Below are 21385 nucleotides of genomic sequence, written 5' to 3'. Positions count from 1 at the left end.
CTTAGAGACCATCTTGTTCCACCCCCCTGCCACAGGCAGGGACACTTCCACTAGCCCAGGTTGCTCCAAGCCCCGTCCAACCTGGCCTTGGACACTGCTGTGGAAACCAGAGGCTGCAGGGACCCGGCTTGGTGGGATGGGGTGTAATTCTGGCACTGCTGCAGGGGGGGGTTGACGGTGTGAGTGCTGCTGTGGAGGAGCTGCTGCTGCCTGTGAGCCCTGGGCGGGCTCCATTACTAGGTTGGACATTTGGTGTCGTAATTCCACCAGTGCTCGGCTCAGCTCCGCTTTATTCCAAGCCAGCGGGAAGCGCTGCTGCCGAGCCAGCACGGCTCTCACAGTCCCTTTCTCTCCCTAATTACTTCTGGCTGCCGTGGAAGCCCCGAGGACTTCAAAGGGATGACGCTGGATTTGCACGAGGCTGTCTCTGCGGATCTTCCATCCCAGTTTCTCAACCCGTGGTGGTCCATAAGGCTTCAGAAGGGGGCTCACTAAACAACTGCAGAAAACATTAAAATATATTAGTCGTTCCCACAAATGCACATTCCCACACAGACAAAGGCAAGGAAAATGGAGAGGAATCAAAGCGCCAAATGAACAATGGAAATGGAGAGCTTTTTTTTCCCTCTTTTTGGCTGTAAATGGAAAAGTGTGTGTGCAAGATGGAGCTGGCTTCTCCAAAAGGAGAAATGGTACTTCTCTGGGCACCAGCCTTGGGGTAGGTTTAGGTAGGACATTAGGAAGAAATCATTCTCTGGGAGGATGGTGAGGCCCTGGCACAGGCTGGGTGTCCGAGCCCCATCCAACCTGGCCTTGGACACTTCCAGGGATGGGGCAGTCACAGCTTCTCTGGGCAACCTGTGCCAGGGCCTCAGCACCCGGGGCTGGATTAACCCTGTCCAGTGTGGAGATGCTTTATAAGGAGTTTTGATAAAATAGGGAAGTTTTAGAATTAGTTAAGGAGCTGATGGGACAGCTCCAGGTGGAGCAAACAAATAGCGTCATCAGACAAATTTAAGTGATTTTGGACAACATCAGGTTGGCTCTGTTTGCTCCATTCCTGATTTTCACCCGTTTCAATGAAGGCAGAAACAGAAGTTTCCTCTAAACCATGAAGAAAATGGTGATTTCAGCCCAGCCAGGCAGATCTGACTGTGCTCATTTGAACAGGCTTTTAGTAACCTTCAGAGACTGGCAATTGGGGTGGTAAACCCACTTTATGATCTGTTATTAACTGTGCTCTGCTCAGAGGCAGCAAAACTCATTATGGGCGTAAATGGCCGTGGTGCTCCCGCATCCCCACGTAGGGAACCTTTAATGTTCTCCCTTTTCCGGCTCCTCAGCGATAAAATCACATTATTGCTAACAAACAAAAGGCACTGAGGTTTTCTTAGCATCCAGGCTTCTGTGCCCGAGGTTTGATTTCACTGCTGATGTCCCGTGGATGGCTGTAGAACAGGCACTCGGTTTTTAGGAAGTTGGTCAGTATGGTGCCCTTTCTGGTTTTTATTTAACTGCACATTAAATGTTCCCCTTTGCCCCAAGTTTTATTAAGGAGAAATTAAAGAGAGCCTTGTTAAGCTGGAAGCGTGAAAGGAGAACAGGCCATCCTGCTGGGCTGAGGAAACAACCTTAGGATCAACACTACAATTAGCCCAGCTCTCCAGACCTGCTATAATTATGAGTGCTGTAGTCTGCCAAGGGCACGGGAACTGCAGGCATTCCTCTCACAGAAAACTGGGGAGAAACAAAGGCTGAAAGGGACTTCAGAGTTCATCAGAACTCACAGCACATGGATGTCAGTGCAAGCTGGTTGTGTTGGAGATCCCTCAACATCCCTGTGCAACCTCTCCCTGTTATTGCAAGTTGCCTGTAAAACAGGACACATTTAATATATTTAGCAAGCAGAAATACCAAAGTCCTCTGGTGCCCCAGCCAGCTCTCAGAGCTGTGAGTTACCACTCCAGAGGAGCTCAAAAGAGTGGTCCCATGGAGGGGGCCTCCAAGAAATGGTGCATCAGGGGGTTTCCAGTAAGCTCAACACCCGGGCACAACAATTAGGACTATGTTAGGGCTGGAAGGTGTGTGGCAGAGCCCATAACCCACCATCGCCTCCAGATGCTTCAAAAACCCGTTTCTGGTTCTTGGGCCGTGTCACACCTGGGGTGAGGCTGCACCACCCGTGTGGAACTCTAGGAAAGCACAGAAATCTGGTGCTCTTGGTGGTGTTTCTCCACACCCCATCTGTGCTGGAGTGTCTCGGTGGAATGACAAGGCACAAATTAACTCGGCATTAACTAATACCGAGAGCACCATCTGGTGGGCTCTGGGGCTGGAAAATGTGGGCAGGCAGAGCCAAGGATGGGCTTGGGGCCCAAGAGCATCCCATAAAGGCATCTGGTTGGGGCCATCAAGTGGCCGTGGTTCACCTCACCTGGCTTCTCACAGCCTCCAGTTGACAACCTCAGGGACAAAGTGGAAATAATCCCCATGGGTAATCCCTAGACATCCCCCAATTCCTTCTGCCTTTGGATGGACAGAGCTTGATGTGCTCCTTGAAGGGAGGAGAAAACCCTAGGTGGGATGACTAAGCACCTACCATAAGTATCCATCCTTTCTTTCCCTTTTGGACTCCATCATCCTTCTGGGTCCCTTCCAGCTTAGGATATTCTATGATTCCTTGGATGTGGATAAAATGTTAAAATCAGTGATATTGTGGCAATGGGTTCCACAGGTCCATGAGTATATATATATATATATATGTAAGTATATATTTATCTTTCAGATATATATATAAATATAAATGCATTTTAAGTCAGCTGATATTCCATGTTCTGATCTGTAGCCTTTCCCTGTGAGAGAGGGATTTAGCAGTGCCTGAGTTCCTTGGATCATCCATGCTATTGCTGATCCTCATGGATTTACCTGGAGCCCTGTGATAACCTGTTAACCTTTACACAGACCCTCCAGGTGCTGTGCTGAACAGAACCTGGGAATGCTGACCTTCAAAAAGCAGATGAACCCCATGAAAATCATGCATCATTTTCAAAACCTCAATCTCTTCATTGACCTTTCAGCATAACCCCAGAGCTCTGTGTGCTCTGGGGTGGGAAACATCCTCCCAGGATGTTATTTGGCTTTTGCCAGGCAGCTGATCCTCATTCTACTTGTATGAAAAAGATGCTCCTTAGTTTTGGAACTCCTTCCCCTGTCCCATTCACTGCTGGCCATGGGTCTGACCAAGTGGTCCCTCCTTTAGTGCATCCAACTTAATGAGGGATAAACTATGCCAGGACCTTTTTTTATGCTATTTTCATATAAATTTTGATCCATCAAAGCATTTCCTATATGTGAGCTCTCAGAGAACATGGCTTTCTGTGTGCTTGAGCAGGGCTGCAGTATGAAGAGTACAATAGTAATAAAGATCTTTTGAAGGTCTCAAACTGTTGCCAGCCCCGGGGGATGTGGGGGGGGTGGGGGAGGAGGAGAAACTCTTCCTTCTCTGAGCTATCTCCTATGCCCAGACTCAGCCCACCTGATTTCCATTAAAATATCCTCTGAGCACAGGTGAGAACCATCAGGCTTATTAAGCAATTTTAGCCCAGCCTTAGCTTTCCCTTGCCCGTGGGGTGCCTTGTCGGGCTGGCAGTCATGGCTGTTCTTGGAAAATAAAGGAAGATTTTTGCTGTGGTCTGCTCTGCACCTGCAGGAGGTGAGGGAGATGTCAGCAGAGGTTTGACTGGAGAGGTAGGTGAGCATAACCCCCAAATGTGTTGTACCTCAGCCGGATGGCATTGCTGAGTGTGTGCTGTGACAGTCTCTGGGGCTCTGCAGGACAAGTCGGGTGCTGTTCCATAACATGCCTACGGGGAATTTTATTATCATTACTTGTTGTGCTGCTACACAGCCATTAGATACTTCATAGAGAAATAATTCATGTGAATTATTCAATAACGGCTCATGATATTTTATCCTCAGAGTTGTTTTTTGTTGAAATCAGCTTAGATCGAGCATAAAGAGAAAAATTAGTCCCAAGGCAATTGGCAGCCCTGCCTCTCTGGGGTGCTTTTCCCTCAGTTCTCTGTTCTGGTGGGTTCCCAGGGCTCGCTGTTCCATCCTCCACTCGTGTCCTCCTCTGTGCTTACCCTCCGTACACTCCCCTCTTGGCTGAGGCAGCATGGGACTGGTTCCCACGTTTTCTCAGAAGGAAAAATCTCATAAGAAAACACATGACATTTTTCTCATAGTTTTCATAGCGTAGCAGGTGGAAATGTGCAAGCAGTGTGGAAAAAAATCCAGCTGGGTGGACCCAGCTCTGTTGTCAAAGTGTAAAAAGCTGGTTAATAGAAGTTGCTCATGAGTGAACACTCCCAGGGGCTCTGCTGCCAACAGCAAACAAGTCACGCTCGAGAAACACTTGTTAGCAGGAGCCTTGGGCAGGTTTCCCAGCCAGAAGGTAGATGTGGGCTTTCCCATTTGGGCTGAGAGTCAGGGGAAGTTCTAGAAGTGCCTCGTGGAGATTTTCACGTTTCTTGCAAGAGAGGACTTGGTGGGATCCAGCCCCTTGCACGACCCACTCCTTGGGTTGCTTTGCCAACTGTACAAACTTTTCCTTGGAGGTGAACCAAGGTACTTAAGGAAGCCAGGGGCAAATCTATACCTGTGCCCCTTTTGCCCAGAGCCAAGCCAGTGTGCTTGGGCTGCTACTGCTGTCACTGTCACTCTGTCCTTCAGGGCCATGTGAAAGCTCCATGTGCCAGCACTGTCTTTTCCCAGTGTTGGGACCCTGTTGAGGTAACCATCTCTTTGCAGCTGTGCTGCTGCAGGTACTGCTCAGCAGTGTTCAGGTGTGTTGGGTGTTGACCCTGCTGATTTTTTGAATCAATGGAAAAGGTGGAGTTGTGCTACACGTGAGGATCTCTGCCACGACCCTTTATTTTCTTCCATGTCAATAGCCTGGCATTCTCAGAGGTCACAGAAGGAGGTGGGTCATAGAATATCCTGGGTTGGAAGGGACCCACAAGGATCAGCAAGTGCCACAGATAAATTCAGGACAGGAAGAAGCCCTGCACAGAACAACCCCAAAATCTCCTCCTGCACCCAAGAGCATTGTCCAAATGCTCCTTGAGCTCTGGCAGCCTTGGGGTCGTGACCACTGCCCTGGGAGATGTATGTGGGAAAACAGATGCTTTGTTTAAAATTGCTGGGTCTCGATGCCAACCTGTTGCAGCAGGTTTTGACTTCTGGTATGTGCCCATGGGATGCTTCTCCAGCAGCTTCTTACCACCCTCCCAGAGGACCCAACACTTCTGCAATGCAATTTAACAGGCCAAAATAGTAAAAATGCCTCATGCAGATGAGTTGTTCCCTGTGATGTCTCCCTCCCCCTCTTTCGGCGGACTCTGAGTCGCAGCACCTGCTTGCTTCAGCTGCTCTGATTAAAACTGGAGAAGAAAACGATCAGTGAAGCTTGCTTTCTTCTCCCCAAACAATGCCCCAAACCTTCCCAAACTGGCATGCTCTGTATAAAACCTCTGCATTAATAAGCCCTCAGAAATGTCTTTTGTGTGGGGTTCTCCCTGCATTTTAATAAGCCCGGCTTTTACAAAGACCCCCAAAAAGGACAGAAACAGACGTGTACAAAGACAAATTTCATTAGGCTCTAATCTCCTGTCTGACAAATACACTCCTGCCGATCTCTAAGCCCTTTCAGCCCAGGAAAGCTTTTGATTTTATATATAATCTTGTTGTTGTTTTGTTCCTCACCAAAATAAAACTTGTCCCTGGTGCAAAACACCGGGTACCAGTATGGATAACATAATTTCCCCCCCCTTCTTAGAAGTGTGAAGTTGTTAATGAGGTGTCCCACGCAGTAGAAAACCTGGCAAATCCTTTAATTAAAGCCAGTCCAAGTGGCAGAGGCTGGATTATTTGTACTTTAGTCCCTTTGAGGGGTGGTAGTGACAGTGGCTGTGGGGAGAGGAGGGAAAGATGAGGAGTAACATACTCTGGGCAGAAGGTTTGCTTAATTTGGCAGAGCAGCTTAAGATAATGTCAAGAAAAGGGAGGGATTGTTAAATGGCATCAGCGCTTGATACTGTATAAATAGAGATGCTGGCAGGAGGATTTGCTTTGAAATCCAGCGTTTTTGGAGGAGGGGAACTTTTAATGGAAGATCTTAGGTCAGCATTACGGCAGCGAGACTGTGCTGTGGCAGGAGGGAGGGAGATGAGGGTGTTAATCCTCACGTCTCTAAATCCCTGGAGTGGTACCTCCCCCCTCCCTGCGGGGGCAGAAGTGCAGCCAGGGCTGGGACATACATGGTGCTGTTATGGGGACGATGTAAACTCCATCAGGAAAGGGATCCTAATGGCACTCGGGGGCCCATCCTTGCGCTCAGATTCTCAGAGCTGAGGGTTTGTTTTTCTGTTGTCATCTTCTATTTCAGTTAGGTCCCCAAATCCCGTGCTTTCCCAGCGATCACACCAATGAGCTAAGGAGGATTGAGCTTTCCCTTGCTCTCTGCTTTGCATCTAGTCCCCTGCACAGTCCAAGCTCTTTACCTCTGTTTTATTCTCCCTTGGATCTCTGGAAATATCGGGCAGTCATGTCCTGTGCTGCGTGCCCCCCCTTCCCACTGCAGGTCAGGCTGCAGGGAGGGCACGGAGGGGTTGGGGGGGTGGATGCACCGACTCCTCCAGCACTGGGCTGTGGCTCCGGGTCCCTTTGGCTCGATCCCCAGCGGCTCAGCTGCACGTGGATACCTGGCAGGGAAGGTCTGTCACGTCAGCCCCCTCTGGAGCCCAGCCATCCAAAAACACAGCCCCCAGGCCAGGGCAGAGCAGGAAACATCACAGCTCCAGCCCCCCCAGCAGGGCTGGCCCCTGTGGGCCCCGGGGCATTGATTTATTTCCATTAAAAAAAAAGAAAATGAAAAGGTCAGCCAGGACTGTGAGATTCCCCTGTCCTTGGGGGACAGGTTTGGAGCAAAAGCATGAGGTCCTGTTCCTTTTTATGCGTCCCAGTCCATAGCCAGCAGATGCTTCTGGACATTTGGCAAAAGAGGAACACAACTGTGGCCCTGAGAGATCTTCCCAGAGGAAACTTTTTGGCCACCTATGCAGAGAAAAATTGGGAACAAGTCTGATAATTTCAAGTATTTTAGAGTGGGAATATTTTGGGGGGGAGTTTCATGGATGCAGCAAATATTTGGTCAACTCAGAGACAACTGCACATCGTTTGTCTTCTGATTGAATGCTCTGACTTTATTCTGTAGCTGTTAGTGCATGCAGCCAGTTCCTCTTTCTGGGTCAAAAAGAAGTAAAACCAGCCGTGCACCTTAATATTTCCAAGCCTGCTTAGAGGTGGGATAAATCAGGGGGTGCAGCGAGTGAGGAGATCTTAAAATTTGCCACATTCTTTGAGCAGAGACTCCTTTAAATGTGAGAACCCACCTCTAGCCAAAGTCCTGGCTGAGATCACTTAGTGTAAAGCTTGAAGGGGAAAAAATAAACCTCAACCGAGCACGATGTTTGGGCGAACAGTCAGACACAAGACTTGCAGAAGGATTTTTGTGTCTGAAAGCTCATCTGGTTATTTTACTCAGTGACATCATTTGGGGTAATGAGAGATGTAAACACTCAGTGCTCAGCTTTTCAGGCTGTAGTAACCCTGCTTTAAATGTGGAAGGTAGCAAAGACTGCCAAGGAGATCATAGTGAATGTGTTTGAAGACTTACCCACTGCTTACAAATCCCTCAAAAATTTCTTGAGTCATCTTTAAAAAGAGGCAGAAAGCTGTGAGATTTCTTCTTCCCCTCCCTGCATCCCAACAACATGCTCTGTTGTATGGGGCAACAACAAACCTGTAAAATGCAAGTTAAACATCAGAGATATTTTGGGAGAAAAACCCCAGCCCCAGACATCTGGTCCTGGCTTTCCTGAAGCCAGAAGGGATAGGTCAGGCTTAGTTGGAGTGCAAGTGCCTTTTGCATCCAGCAGCTCCACGCAGCTCTGCACAAGCTCAGCTTTGAGCCAGGCTGTGCTCTCAGAATTAAACACAGGCAGGAGCTCTGCCAGGATCTGTGAGCGGGGGTTTGAGCTTAAGCAAGGGACGGGTTCTGGACCAGATCTTGAAAAATGAATAAATAAGTTTCTGCTTGGATGTTTGCCTTTATACTGGGGATGAAGACAGTGTACAGAAATGGCCCGTTACTGTGCACAACCTTTGCTACCAGGCGAAAGTAACTACATGTCCTTCCCCAGTTAGCAGGCTTGGTGTTAGGGCAAAGAGTCCCCATTGGAGAGCTTATTATGGGAGAAATCAGAGCAGCTCCAAATGAGCAGCCTTTTTTCCATTAGCCAGGGCACAGCAGAGATGGAGTATTGGGGACTCCATCCTGCCTCACCTGAGAGGTGTGTATGGAGATCTGTAGTGGGGACAGAGTTAAAAAAAAAAAGAAAAAAAAGGTTTTCTGGCTAGATTGAAGGGAATGATTTACTGGAAAATGGGCAGTGGATGTAAACTTTTTTCCTGTGCACCCTGTCCATAAGTGATTTTTCACTTGCTCATCTTTGGGAAGGTTTTAGGAGACTATATCACAGCCTGGGTTTTTTTTCCCCAAGTGTTTTGCTGCAGGGTTGTTCAGCATCATTTCCTCCACAAGAAGTTGGGCGGGGGGGAAGAGGAACAAAATTTCCTTGGTCTGTGGAGGAACCAGGGTGGTGCAGCACCTTGGTCCCAGCCCTGCAGCATCGCTGGTGTTGAGAGCCCCTTTTGGGGGGGAGCAAGGGCAGACTGGGGGTCCTAGATAGAGCACCATCCTCAGGTGAATAGATGCCTTTATCTTGGGGTGAATTACCCACTTTAAAGGGTCATTTGGGCTGTGATTCAGGATTTTGTCCATCTCTGCCTGACTGATAGCTGGCAATAAAACTGCTGCTGCGAGAATGCACTTTGCTTTACACAGGACTGATGTGGTCACTGCTACCAAGGGGTGCTGGTTTCCCTGGGAAATTTGAGGCTATGCTGTAGTCCTTGGGAAATGTAACCTAAATTGGAAGAGGAATAAACTGGAAGAACAATAAAAGCGAGGGAACGGAGCGAAGGGTAAACAGAGCAAAATCGTGCGTAATGTTTCCCTGAATCTGGGTCTGAAAGACATCTAAATATAACAAATACTGAAAGCTTTAATCCCATCCAGTATAAACAACAACAAAGTACTGTGGGGTTTTTTTTCCCTGCCTGGCAGAGAAATAGGAAAAAATTGCTTTTGGATCCCGCAGGGAAATTGAGGACAGGCTGAAGCCCTGCCCCACGTGGTGGCACGGCCCTCCTTAACCTTTCAGGCCGCTCAGGGCAGAGGCTGGACATGTTCCCCATCGAGCCCAGCCTCCCAGTTCACACTGGTCTGTCTGGGATGTAACTGGGAATATCTGTGTGTCTGCAGAGCTGCTCCTGCCAGCACGACCTTGAAGGAGCACAAAACCACCCCCACCCTATATCTTTAGCAGACCTTCTGTGGTTGAAGCTCAAGACAGAGTTTTCCCCATACGGAAGGAGCACAGGGCTGAGGAAATGAGAAGCAATAACATCTGGCTGCTCTGACCAGCTGCAGGATTTTTAGCTGTGTGTGGTTGTCCGTGAGAACTGGAAAGACCCTGCCCCAAACTGTGTCAGCTTGGAGTTGTAGTGAGGTGTTTTTTGTTGTTAGTTTTTGGGAAATAGAACAGGTGCCAGGAGGGGCAGTCGAAAGCACTTCCAGGACAGGTTGGAAACACTGGGAGTGCTCAGGCTGGAGATGATGATGGAGGTCTGTGAAATCAAATAGGGGAATATTGCTCCCGTGATGGAGGTAGGAAGGAGCTGAGGCTGTCAGAGGCATCGGAGGGCAAGGGCAGCAGAGAGAAGTGGGGCTCATGGGCCACCCAAAGCAGCATCTCCTGTTGCCATGGGAGACCGAGTGCTGGGCTAGGTGGGTGTTAAGTCCTCAAGCCTGAGATGGCCCCTACCTTTTTGAATGCTGAAAATCTGAGATCTTAGCACTCACTTTCCAAACTGTGCTGGTTCTTCCTGTTTTAAAAGCCTCACCCTGAATCCCTGCAAAGTATTCACAGTACCATGATGTGGCCAATTATCTCCTGGTATTGTGTATGAGGAGACAAGACTGAGGCTTCCTCAGGGACTGATTCCTCTGAACAAAGCCGGTGTCTGAGTGACCTGGCTCAGTAATTTTAGTTGGGTATTGGCTGGCAAAATGCCTCTCAGCCTTCATCCTCTTCCTCATCCCACTACCCTGAGCCATTGAGCTGTGGAGAAGGAGCTCCTTAGCTGGTAAAAATGGGGTGGAGTAATAAGTATTTACACCCCAAATCTTTTTCTCCTCTCAGCTCAAACATTTTGGCTTTTGCAGTAGCTTTGCTCCTCTCAGGTCAGGGGTATGTGAAAGAAGGAGCTGCCAGCAGAAGCCTGTGACCTGCTGTGGACTCAGCTGGGTGAAGAGATCCCTCAAACATGCAGGAGGAATTCAAGGGTCTTTTTGTGTCATCTATTTCTGATGTCCCAGAGCTGACGGTGGGAATTCTACCTTGATGTTTCTGGCATATGTGGAGTGGGGAGGAAAGTCTTTAGGAACAGATGAACTGTAAAGTACAGTCACAAATGAGTCACGTTTGGGGGAATGCAGATGTTGGTGCATTAGCAACGTTGGAAGAAATTGATAATGTGTGTAAACTCCTCATTCCAGTGAGATGAATTCAGGCTTGGATCAAACTACCAGGTAGAGATAAAGCACTGAGAGCCAAATGTAGGCTGATCTTGGCTGTGCAATGCCTAATTAGGCTGGAGATTTGTCCTGTGGTGGGCTGCGTTTCAGCAGCTCAGGCGCTTAAAATAGATTTGGCTCCTTTGTAGGAGAGAAATTCCTGCTTGCAGGCAAAAACTAATAGTAAGATCCTGGGTAGAAATCCTTCTGGAAGGGTGGAGCAAGTCAGTTTGTACCCCAAAAGCACACATCCCTTAGGTGTGGGTCAGCAGGAGCTGCTGCTGGTGATGGTTAGAGGCAAGGACTTGGCAGGGGCACGTTTTTGGGGGAAAAAGGAACGGTAGATGGGTGGCAAAGTGGGAGTTGTTCCATATATGTGGCCAAGGAATTAAAGATAAACAGTGTTAACAAAGCAATGAACAAACAAAGGATGTTAAAATGACCTGATTTCTCTCAGTATTTGCCAGTATCAGGTCAGCTCCCTGCCGTGTGGCCGTGGTTTCCTGTTTATACACCACTCACAGAAGGGATAGTCACAGCAAAAACTGTAGCAAATAGTGCCTGGAATTTATCTTATTGCTAGAACTTAAACCAGTCCTCGTTCCTGCTGACATGCTGCAGCACTGGAGCTCTTGCTGCCTGCTGTGATTGAACATGGGTGATCAGGCACCAGCTCTGATTCCCAGGTCCTGTCATCTGACCACGCCTCGTTAGGATCTGAGATCATTCTGTTAACTCTAAACGAGGGAGAAAGTGTCATATGCTCGCAAGAAAAAGAGACAAGGAATTAATTCTTGTCTTGTGATTTCTGTTGCTTCTTGTTTGACATCCGATGACAGGCATCTCTGGAGTCAATCTTAGGAACATATGTACAAAGCTGTTTAAGGGGAAATTCTGCCTTATCATCTGTAATAATTTATATTCCCAAGTCTGCTTATCTTGTGCTGACTGGTAGGACCCCTGTGTGCAAGCTGAGCTTCTGTAATTAACCTTCTTCCACAAGGCTGATACTTTCAGTACCTCCTTTGGTGCTCTTGATGGAAGAAACCCAGATCAATCAATCATTGCTCCCCTCTCCTGGCATGACAGGAGGGAATCTGTAGGTCTTCGAATTTCCCTGCTGAAAGACAGTGAAAACCTCGCATAGTTTTGGCAAAGGAGACCTAAAAGAAAGAGGAGAGTCTCTGTGGGACTAGGGTGATGTGAGGTCCCTCAGAACCATCCAGCCCTGGGCCAAGCTGCCCCGCTGAGCTTGGTAGGACTTGTACAGATGACCATGTAGGGGTGATGTTGCTTTTAAGTCATTATCCCGCAAAAACTACTGCTCTGGGTCTGGTAGTTGCTCTGTATTTCCTAACCCTCAGAGGAGTCCTCATTTCATGAACCTGTGCAGACCTCGCAGCGTGACCCCTGTGCATTGGAAATGTTTAGTGACGGGACGGGGGGAGTTACACACTCCCCAAGTCCCTCCCAGCTTTGCAGCTGCTCTGTCTCCTCCATCTGCTCATGAGCTGTTGTGCAATCCCTCCTGGTCACACCTTCCCAGGGCAGGAATCATCAGAAGAGCATTACGTGCTTACAATTCCTCGTTTTATCATAGAATCATGAATTGGTTTGGGTTGGAAGGGACCTGAAAGCCCATCCAGTGCCACCCCCTGCCATGGGCAGGGACACCTTCCACTAGCCCAGGTTGCTCCAAGCCCTGTCCAGCCTGGCCTTGGACACTTCCAGGGATGGGGCAGCCACAGCTTCTCTGGGCACCCTGTGCCAGGGCCTTTTTTTCTGATTTTATGGTCTGGAAACTGAAGGACACAGGTGATGAACCAAAAATGTTGTCGAATGGGAGCAGTCACAAAACTTGTTTTTTAAAAACAATGAGGAGATTGTCATATGGGTCCCTTTCTTGAAAACAAGAACTGCCCCAAAGTTTGGGAAAGCTTTCATTGGAACAACAACGGGCAAAATTAGGAAAGATAAATCAATATTACTTTAAAAAAGGAGTTATTTGGTGAGATTTGCAGTAATTCTAATTGTTTTTCTACAGTCCATCTTTGTTTACCTTTGTATCAATCTAGCGAGGATTTTGTCTCTATTTTAGTGTCATATAAAGCATTTCCCGTTTGTTTGTTTTTTAAGGAACTTGATGAGTGTTTCCACATAAAGAAAGAGGTCAGAAAGAGAGGGTTTATCCCAGGAAGGGGAAGGGTTTCCATTTTCCAGGATGCCCTAGGATGATGCTATGCACTCAGCCACAGAGATGTCAGCTTTTAGATGGGGCCCTGAGCGACCTGGGCTAGTGGAAGGTGTCCCTGCCCATGGCAGGGGGTGGAACGAGATGGGCTTTAAGGTCCCTTCCTTCCCAAACCATTCTGTGGTGGCCCAATGTGGATGTAGGGCAGGTGTTGCTCTCTCTGCTCAAGCATCCACACTGCTGTTCACCTGCACACAAGCCAAACCTTATCCCTGCCAAGTGGCTTTAGTATGGTCCCATCAATCCACAGCACAGTCTGTGGCATCACGGGGCATAGCCTGGACAGCGTCATCTTGGAAAGTCTAAACCCAGGCAGAGGAAAGCAGCAGAGCTGTCAAGCCAGCCCAGTTCCTGTTTATTTCACAAGAGCCCTAAGGTTATGGTTTGAACAATGGATTAACTAATATGTTACAGACACAGAAAAAGGAGGGAGGAAGAGGTTCCCCTTCCACCTTAAGAATATATGAGGTGGGGCTGCTGGGCAAAAGATGGGCAGAAGTCACCTTTGACAAGGAAGGCTTTAAAAAATGAAGAAGAGGTTTTAGGAAGGCTCAAAGAGAGAAAAGAAGAGCTGGAGGGATCCTTGGCCTGGGCTGCTTTGGGAGTCACTGGTCCATGCAGTCAGTAGGTCAAAACAAGTTCAGCAGTTAATGCCTGAACTCTCCCCAGAGCAACTCCTTGTTCCTGCGCACACGTTGGCTGACGGGAATCGCTTCAGTTTGCTTTTACACACCATTATTACATTGCTCTGTGCAAACACTCCTGAAATGAGTGCAAACAGTGCTGGAGTTCAGGCCTTGCTGAGCACGAGCTTCTGAATCATCCCGACAGTCCCTGAACCCCAAGAGATGGGTGTAGTTTTTGAGGCTCGCTCTGCTTTTGGCCCTGGGTGAGGATAACACATCCATCCCTGCTCCTGGCCCCCCAGCCAGCATCACTGCTCCGTTCCACCCCTCCCAGGCCAGATGAAATGGTGAGGGCCAGCCTAAAAGCCAGAGCACCACTCTGGGTGAGGCTTGGGCTCAGCATCCTCGCAGCCACAGGGGCTGGAGTTCGAAGTTCTCCGCCTTTATTTGGTGTGTGCTGAGTTAATTTGTCAGGTTTTATCTATTTCTGCTACCCTGGCAGCTGCACTGTGTGTAAAATACTCCCTGTATTATATATAAAATGCTCTGCCAGCCTCGGGCTGGAAAAGCAACAAAAGCAGAGGTCCATTTTCATGTAAATGTTTGTTCAGGGCATAATTGTCTCACAAATCCAACTGAAGGCACTTAAATTGGTTTAAAGGTTTGCAGTTATATGCCTTTGACAGCTCCAGCCATAACCAGCTTGTTCTGGCATTCCTGTGCTTGTCACATGGATTTTTACTCTCAAATTGAGCTTTTTTTTATCGCTTAACATCAGTTAATGGGCACTTTAAGATGAAGTAATTTCCTTTTTATTTTCTTACTCAGTCTCTGCTGATCAATGCGGGATGAGATCACCTGAATTTCATTTGGGAGGGGGGGTGTCAAAGGAAAAATTGGCAACATGTACCTAGGGCTTATTTTGTTTTTATTTTCCCCTACTCCTTTGAACAGGGTGGGATTTCTGTAGAACAATTAACATTCATTTGCTAAGTGGTTTTGCAAGCATGTTTACAAGAAATGCAAATACGCCAGGACTATGGTGGGTTGTTTTCTACCTTTCACCTAAATTTAGCCCCTGATCTGCAGGTTTTCTCTACATGTTGAGTTCTTTTTGAAGGCATTTGAAAGCTTGCAGGCCTGAATCTGAGCGGATCTGCAAACCTCTGTGAAGTGGAGGTGCTAAGATCTAAGAAATCTTGAGCTTTCTGAGAATGCTGTTGCAGCACAGTTTAAAAATTAAGGCTGTTTAGACCTCTGATGGTGTCATGAAAGGGAATTTCAGTTGGAGGCGAGGAGCTTGAAAATACTTCCATCCCAGCAGATAAAGAGGATCTGTGATGTTCCCTCTCCACCGAGATAACCCAGGGAGGCTGACGCCTCCAGGCCTGCAGTGTTTCGCGTCAGACCATGTGCTGGCAGGGCAGGGGCGATGGCAGGGCTGTTGATTTATGAAGTGGTGGCTGAGCTCCCAGCCAGGAGCACCACAGACGGTTTGTGTTTGGAACGGGACGTCTCAGAGGTGCCCGCTCTGCCCGGGGCCCCGAGGTGTGTGTTGGGTTTCTCAGGCCTGGTGAGAGTCACCCACTGATTTGGGCATGTCACACGTGTTTCTCCTGCCCCTCCCCACCCAGCTGCCTGCTTTCCATGTAGGTTGTAGGCCCGGGGAGGCAACATGACCTCACTCCTTCTGCTGGGTTTGGCGAGAAGTTGGCCGATCCGCTCAGGGATTACGGGAGGACGGGCAAATCCCCATATGCCTTCCCGAGGAAATGAATCTAAGGATGGAATTACTCCTTCCCAACCAATTAATGGACTTCAAAGAACCAACCCATCCGAGGACTTGGGCTGGGGAAAAGATTGGCAAAGGACAGTGAGAAGGGATAAATTTAGCAGGATGGGACAAACCAACCTGAAGACCCTCCCCCACATTACAAATACAGTCCCTTGAGGGCATTCAGTGGGAAAGTCTCTGTTTAATTGCAGCCTAATTGCTGCTCTGGCTGCAGTTCTCATGCCTTTTGAAGATGTCTTGAGACCGGCCAGTGGAAAACTGCTCTAAAACATGTTTTTTTAAGATATAGGGCCAAACCAAAGGAAATATGCCAGGGAGACATGGGTGTGGTTGGAGCCTATCAAGATGCAGGGATGAGAAAAGGCATATCTTGTTCCCTCAAGTGGGAAGAATTAACTGCATGTGAACATGGGTATTGAGAGTCCTGGAAATAGTCATGGGGGGACAGCAGCAGCAAACACAGATGTAATTTAACCCTAATTCCCCTTTGTCCTTCAAACTTCAGAGCAAAGGGACTTCTGCTGCAGGGGTCCTCAAGTCAGAGGCATAATACTGGGGTGTGTTAGGAATGACCTTTCATAACACTAAAAAATTATTGCCTGCAAATTAAATATTAGAAGGTGGTGCAGAAATTAGGACTCAATGCAGAGTTTTAAATTGTGATAGAAGTTAAAAACTCATCCAAAGGGCCTGGAAGAAATGATAGCTGATAAGGGTTCCGGTGGATAACTGCTTTAGTGAATCAGCGTGTTCGAGGGAGGCGAGTGAAAGCTGCTGTAGTCTGGGGCTGACTGCCTGGCTTGTGGAAAAAGAGGTTCCAGGGGGAGGAAAGGGCCTCCCAAGGGCAGGGGCAAGAGGATCCCACCGTGACTCTGGAGTCCCCATCCATGGAGGTGTCCAAGGAGTGACTGGCCATGGCACTCAGTGCTCTGGGCTGGGTGACAAGGTGGGGAGCAGTCGCAGGTTGTACTCGATGACCCTGGAGGGCTTTTCCAACCGTAGCAATCCTGCAGTCCCAGCCAGGACCAAGGATGCTGCAGCTGCCACATGCAAGGCCCCACCTCGGGCTCCAGAGTCAGTACATGAATAAAATCACCCTTGTTCAAGGTTACGCTGCGAGTTGATTGCTTCTTATTAGGGATTTGTATTCAGTTGTGACATCCTGCAATTTTTATTACCTTTACGGTAATAATTGCAAATAATAAAATGACAAACTATTGTAATTAAATTTTAATTAATTACAAATCCATTACTTTTAAGTTTATTCATGGTAAGGACAATGATAGTGAAAACAATTCATTAAAGCACTTGATATGTAAATTATGAAGTCAAGCATTAATCTCAGGCAGCTCATGTATTCACTTTCTGCATAGCAGTAGGGAATTTGTTTAAGGAAAAGCAGCTTCCCTGGATGATTTTAACTGCTTACTTTAGGGAGCAGGGAAATACCGGATACTCTGGAGCTAAAATGATTCCCAAAGCCAGGTTCTGTATCCTCTAAAGGAAAACGCTAAGCAAGCAAAAAGAGATCCCTGCCTGGCCTGGCTGCTGTGTGTGGTTAATCACTTTAACAGCACAGGAGACGTGGCAATGCGGCAGGGACGTGGGGAGAAGGGCATTCTCATCTCTCAGTCCGTGTGTTTTACCCCTGGTGGGTAACCCTGCGTGGGCACTGCTCAGGGAGAGGGTCAGCATCGCTCCTGTGACACCAGGCAAGCAACGTGCCCTGGACTCCGGCTCCAAACACCCACTCACCTCCCCGAAAACACGGAATTCTACCCTGGTGCTTCTCTGGCAGGCCAGCAAACCTCCTACCCCAGCTCTCTACACTGAAATAATCTCATTTGTGATGGTCTATTTGTTGCCAGCTTTTGCTGATTTAATTTACTGTAACAAGCCGTGCTGGACTCTGCTCCCCCCCCGGAGATCCAGAGCGTGGGTCGCTACACGTCACTGCGGGAAGGATGGTCCGTGTCGGGCACGGGGTGCTGGGCCTGGCACAGCTGTGTCGTGGCACTCACGCTCAGAAAGCCTCATCCTTGGCCCTTGACAAGCATCTTCTGCAACAAAGGCCAGGTTGGATGGGGCTTGGAGCAACCTGGGATAGTGGAAGGCGTCCCTGCCACTGGCAGGGGGTGGCACTGGATGAGCTTTAAGGTCCCTTCCAGCCCAAACCAGTCTGTGATTCTGTGATCTCCCCAGTGGCTCCTTATCCCCCGGCAATGGGGATGAGTCATTGCTGTTTGACCACCTGCCTGAGGCACTCTGGCCTGAAGGAGGTCAGCACAAAGCTTTTTAATTTTATTTTTAACTCTAACGCTATTTTCAGGTGGATCCACGTTGGGAAGCACAAGGTTATATTTGCCTTTTGCCAAAGGGAGCTGGCATTTTACTGCATCGCCCTCTGCTCCCAGTTGTCTGCAACCCATGTGTAATTCTATCTAACTTGGAGTTTTTCTGTCGGGGGGAGGGCACGAATGAAGGGGGGACGTGATCAGACAGAAAGGCACCTCCAGCTCGGACAAGGAGAGCCTAAAGCAGGGAGGCACACCCAAGGTTAATAACATCTTGCTCCACCAGCTTCTATCTAATCTTGGAAAACGTCCTCTGCTGCTAAGAAAAATGGGAAAGTGATTATGTGACTTGAAATAAGGTCTTGCTCTACTGTCTAGACAGCTTTAAAAAACATCAAGCTGGGGTGTTCCTATTTATGACAAATGCAGCTGTAGCGCTGCCTCCCGCGAGCGAGGGAAGGGAGCGGAGCACTCGAGGTCATTTGGCTGCAGCGCTCACCGAGCCCGTCCATGGGAATTTATTCCTCTCTCTTTCTTTCTTTATTTGCTTTATTCCTTGCGCTTCCAACCTGCCATCTCCAGCCCTGCCGACTGCTGGGCTCTGTCCCTGGGGGACTGAGAGGGGCTGTTGGCACTGGGACAGCCTGCGGAACAGCCATCCCTGCGTGGGTCCTGAGTGGCTTCCGAGTGCTAACCCGGGCTTTTTCTTCCCAGATTATTGCTTTAGGGATGACTGCCTGGAGCAAAACCACAGGCAGCCTCTGGGTCCTTAACAGAGTCTCTCACAGACTCTCTTTTAAACTGGAAGAATTTCATTTGCACTAAATGCAACCTCAGCAATTCCCATCTGCCTATTTTTGTTTCCCCCATGGCATGGTTTGACCTTTTTTTCTGGTGGGATTTGGGCAGGTGGAACCTGATGACCAAACTGACTGGGCAGGATTTTCAGCAGGAGCCACACTGCTCAGCATCCTCTGCTAATGGGACCCAGCACCATATCCCTACTAAGGCTCAACCTTGGATGGTCTGAAAAAACCCACCCCAATCCTATTGATCAGGGGGCTGTGTCCTACAAAAGGGGGAAATGGGTCAGCAAATATGTTAATCCCAGCTTGATCTAAAGTCTTCGGGACAGGTGGCAACCTTCATTTAATGGAACAATGAGATCATTAGGAATTGTAATGAACTGTAGTGCAGCCATGAAAGTAGGTCACCCTTACCCCAGGAACACTTCAGAATGAGTCTGTCCCCATTCATGTGCAGCAGTAGAGATGGCCAGGGGCAGAGTGGCAGCTCTATCCTGGGATTTGCAAACCAGACAATTTTGGGAACACAACGGGGCAAATGCTACGGATGTAAAATGAGTTCTATTATCCCAAGTAATAAGATAACTTAAAAATGGGCTGATTCAGTTTTAGGTGTTGAGTCCCACTGGCCACAAGCTGCAGCCCTGCTGTCCTTGATGAGTGAGGAGGGTGGTCAGTTTTGGAAGAACCTGAGTCTCAGAAAATATTTTGCTAAAGATGCAATAAGCAGTAGTGGGGTTTGGAGGGTTATTTCATTTTACTTTTTTTTTTAAAAAAATAGGTATTCAAAGCAAGCATTTTGTAAATATTTATACACAAGAAACTGTGCTAAAATAACGCTTGGGGGCTGGTTTGAAGTCCTTCAGGAAACTGAGGTGGTGCACGGTCACCGTGTGGATCTCGTGAGCTGTCACTGAGGATCCTCCTGTTGTTGCACTGTGTTTCCAGGGCCAGGGTTTGGCTGTCGTCCACATTAACTGCAGCTTTTGCTCTGCACCCCCATGGTGGTGTGATGCCAGCTGGGGGTGGTGGAGTGACCAGTCTGCCCCAGCTCTGCCCAGTGTGCCATGGCTGTCGAAATGTTTTGGGAAAACATATGGGGATGAAAAGGAAAATAAGCCTGGGAACTGTTAAAGGGAGAGGGATGCAATTCCCCTCATTAGAACAGCTGATTTCTTTGCAATACCCAGGGAGGGGCAGCCTGGATAGGTTTCCAGTGCAGCCATGTGTGACTGAGCTACTAAAAAATATGTTTTTCTTCTTTTGAGGAAGACTAGAGAAGGTCCTCTGTGCGTGTGCCCTTGGCTGTGACCAGGAAGACTGTCCTGTGCTAATGCCAGTCCCTTGGCCCCAGTCCTTCCTCTCTGCTCTCACACTTTGGAGGACTTAAATAAAGTGTAATATCCATCTTGCTACGTAATGCAAACATTACAGTGTGCCAGGCACCTGATAAGAAATCACTTCTTAGTTTTAATGAGGAGGCTTGACATAACCTAAAGAGTGTACAGGAAAAAGGAAAACATTTCAAGAGGTGCCTGCAATGGAACATTTCTGGCACTTAAAAAAGCACAAAGCAAGTATGGTTCATGTCCGTAAATATTTTCAGCTTCCTTTTAATAAAAATGTAATAACTATAAAATTTAAACTAAAAGACAAAAACTTTCTATAGAGGTACAATGACTCAAAGAGAAGTTTGGTCTCAAAAATTTTTCCCATGCTCTACGTGTGAAGCAACCCCACATGGGTAAGTTTTGGGGTTTGTTTTCATTTTCCCCTTGTGGTTCAGCTTTAAATACTCTGAGGGATTAAAAGCAGCAAGAACTTAGTAGTGTCTCACCTGCTCCAAGCAGAGCCAGTGACATTGCAGTGGTTCTTTGAGGTCCAGCCAGAAATGCAGGTTTGCTGGCTTTGAGCTGGGCACTGGGAATGCTTCAGGAAACTCTTGTGTTCTTAGATTTTTTCCCACTGTTCTCAGCAAACTGTGTGCCCAGATGGAAGGATGATGGTGTTGGGTTATTTAGGGATCTCATTTTCAAGTTCTGATGTCTAAATGGAGATTAAATATAGATGGAGAGAGATTTTTTGCAAGAGCATGTGACAGGACAAGGGGGAATGGCTTTCCACTGCCAGAGGGCAGGGTTAGGGGGATACCAGAAAGAAATCCTTCCCTGGGAGGGATCCTTCCCTTCCCTCTGGCACAGGTTGCCCAGAGAAGCTGTGGCTGCCCCATCCCTGGAAGTGTCCAAGGCCAGGTTGGACGGGGCTTGGAGCAACCTGGGCCAGTGGAAGGTGTCCCTGCCCATGGCAGGGGGTGGGATGAGATGAACTTTAATGTCTCTTCCAACCCAAACCATTCTATGATTTTCTGGAAAGGAGAGAAGTAAAACACCAGCTCGGCATTGGAGTGCCATGGTTTCATGGAAGCTCTCCAAAGTCAGCCTGGAGCAACAGTGCCATTCTTGCCTTTAAAATGCTTTGTTTAAAAAGGAGATGAAGCTGGGGGATATTTTTACAAATGTGACGAATATGCAGCGTTGATTCTACTTCCAGAGCACAAATACATGAGGGCAACTCTAGTTATTTCTCTCATGAAATTGGCAGGTTCTTAATATTGTTGCTGAAGTGTGTTTCCCCTTTGCGTGTGCGTAGAGACTTTGAGCGATGATACTGTACCTTCTTTTGCATCCTGGCAGTTCTCCTGCTAAGCCAGCCCCTTTAAAAAGATAAAATTTGGCAGCAGACTCCAACAGCTTGTACGATGCCGTGGTAGGAGTGGGAGTTTGGGGCTGCATTTTCTTATCTCTCTTTGGTTGCCTCCAAGTTAGCCTGTAATCACTTAGACTCTCTGACT

At 48.1% G+C, this 21385-nt stretch overlaps 1 long non-coding RNA gene across 1 annotated transcript in view; it reads left to right on the top strand.

Moving 5' to 3' along the window:
* Positions 1-21385, top strand: part of LOC116789490 — an 87349-nt gene that overhangs the window by 56577 nt on the left and 9387 nt on the right. The window lies entirely within an intron of this gene.

This window comes from Chiroxiphia lanceolata, chromosome 7 (assembly GCF_009829145.1).
Source record: "Chiroxiphia lanceolata isolate bChiLan1 chromosome 7, bChiLan1.pri, whole genome shotgun sequence".
NCBI lineage: Eukaryota > Metazoa > Chordata > Aves > Passeriformes > Pipridae > Chiroxiphia > Chiroxiphia lanceolata.
The sequence above is the reverse complement of the archived record's forward strand: the minus strand, read 5'-3'. Positions and strand labels throughout refer to the sequence as shown.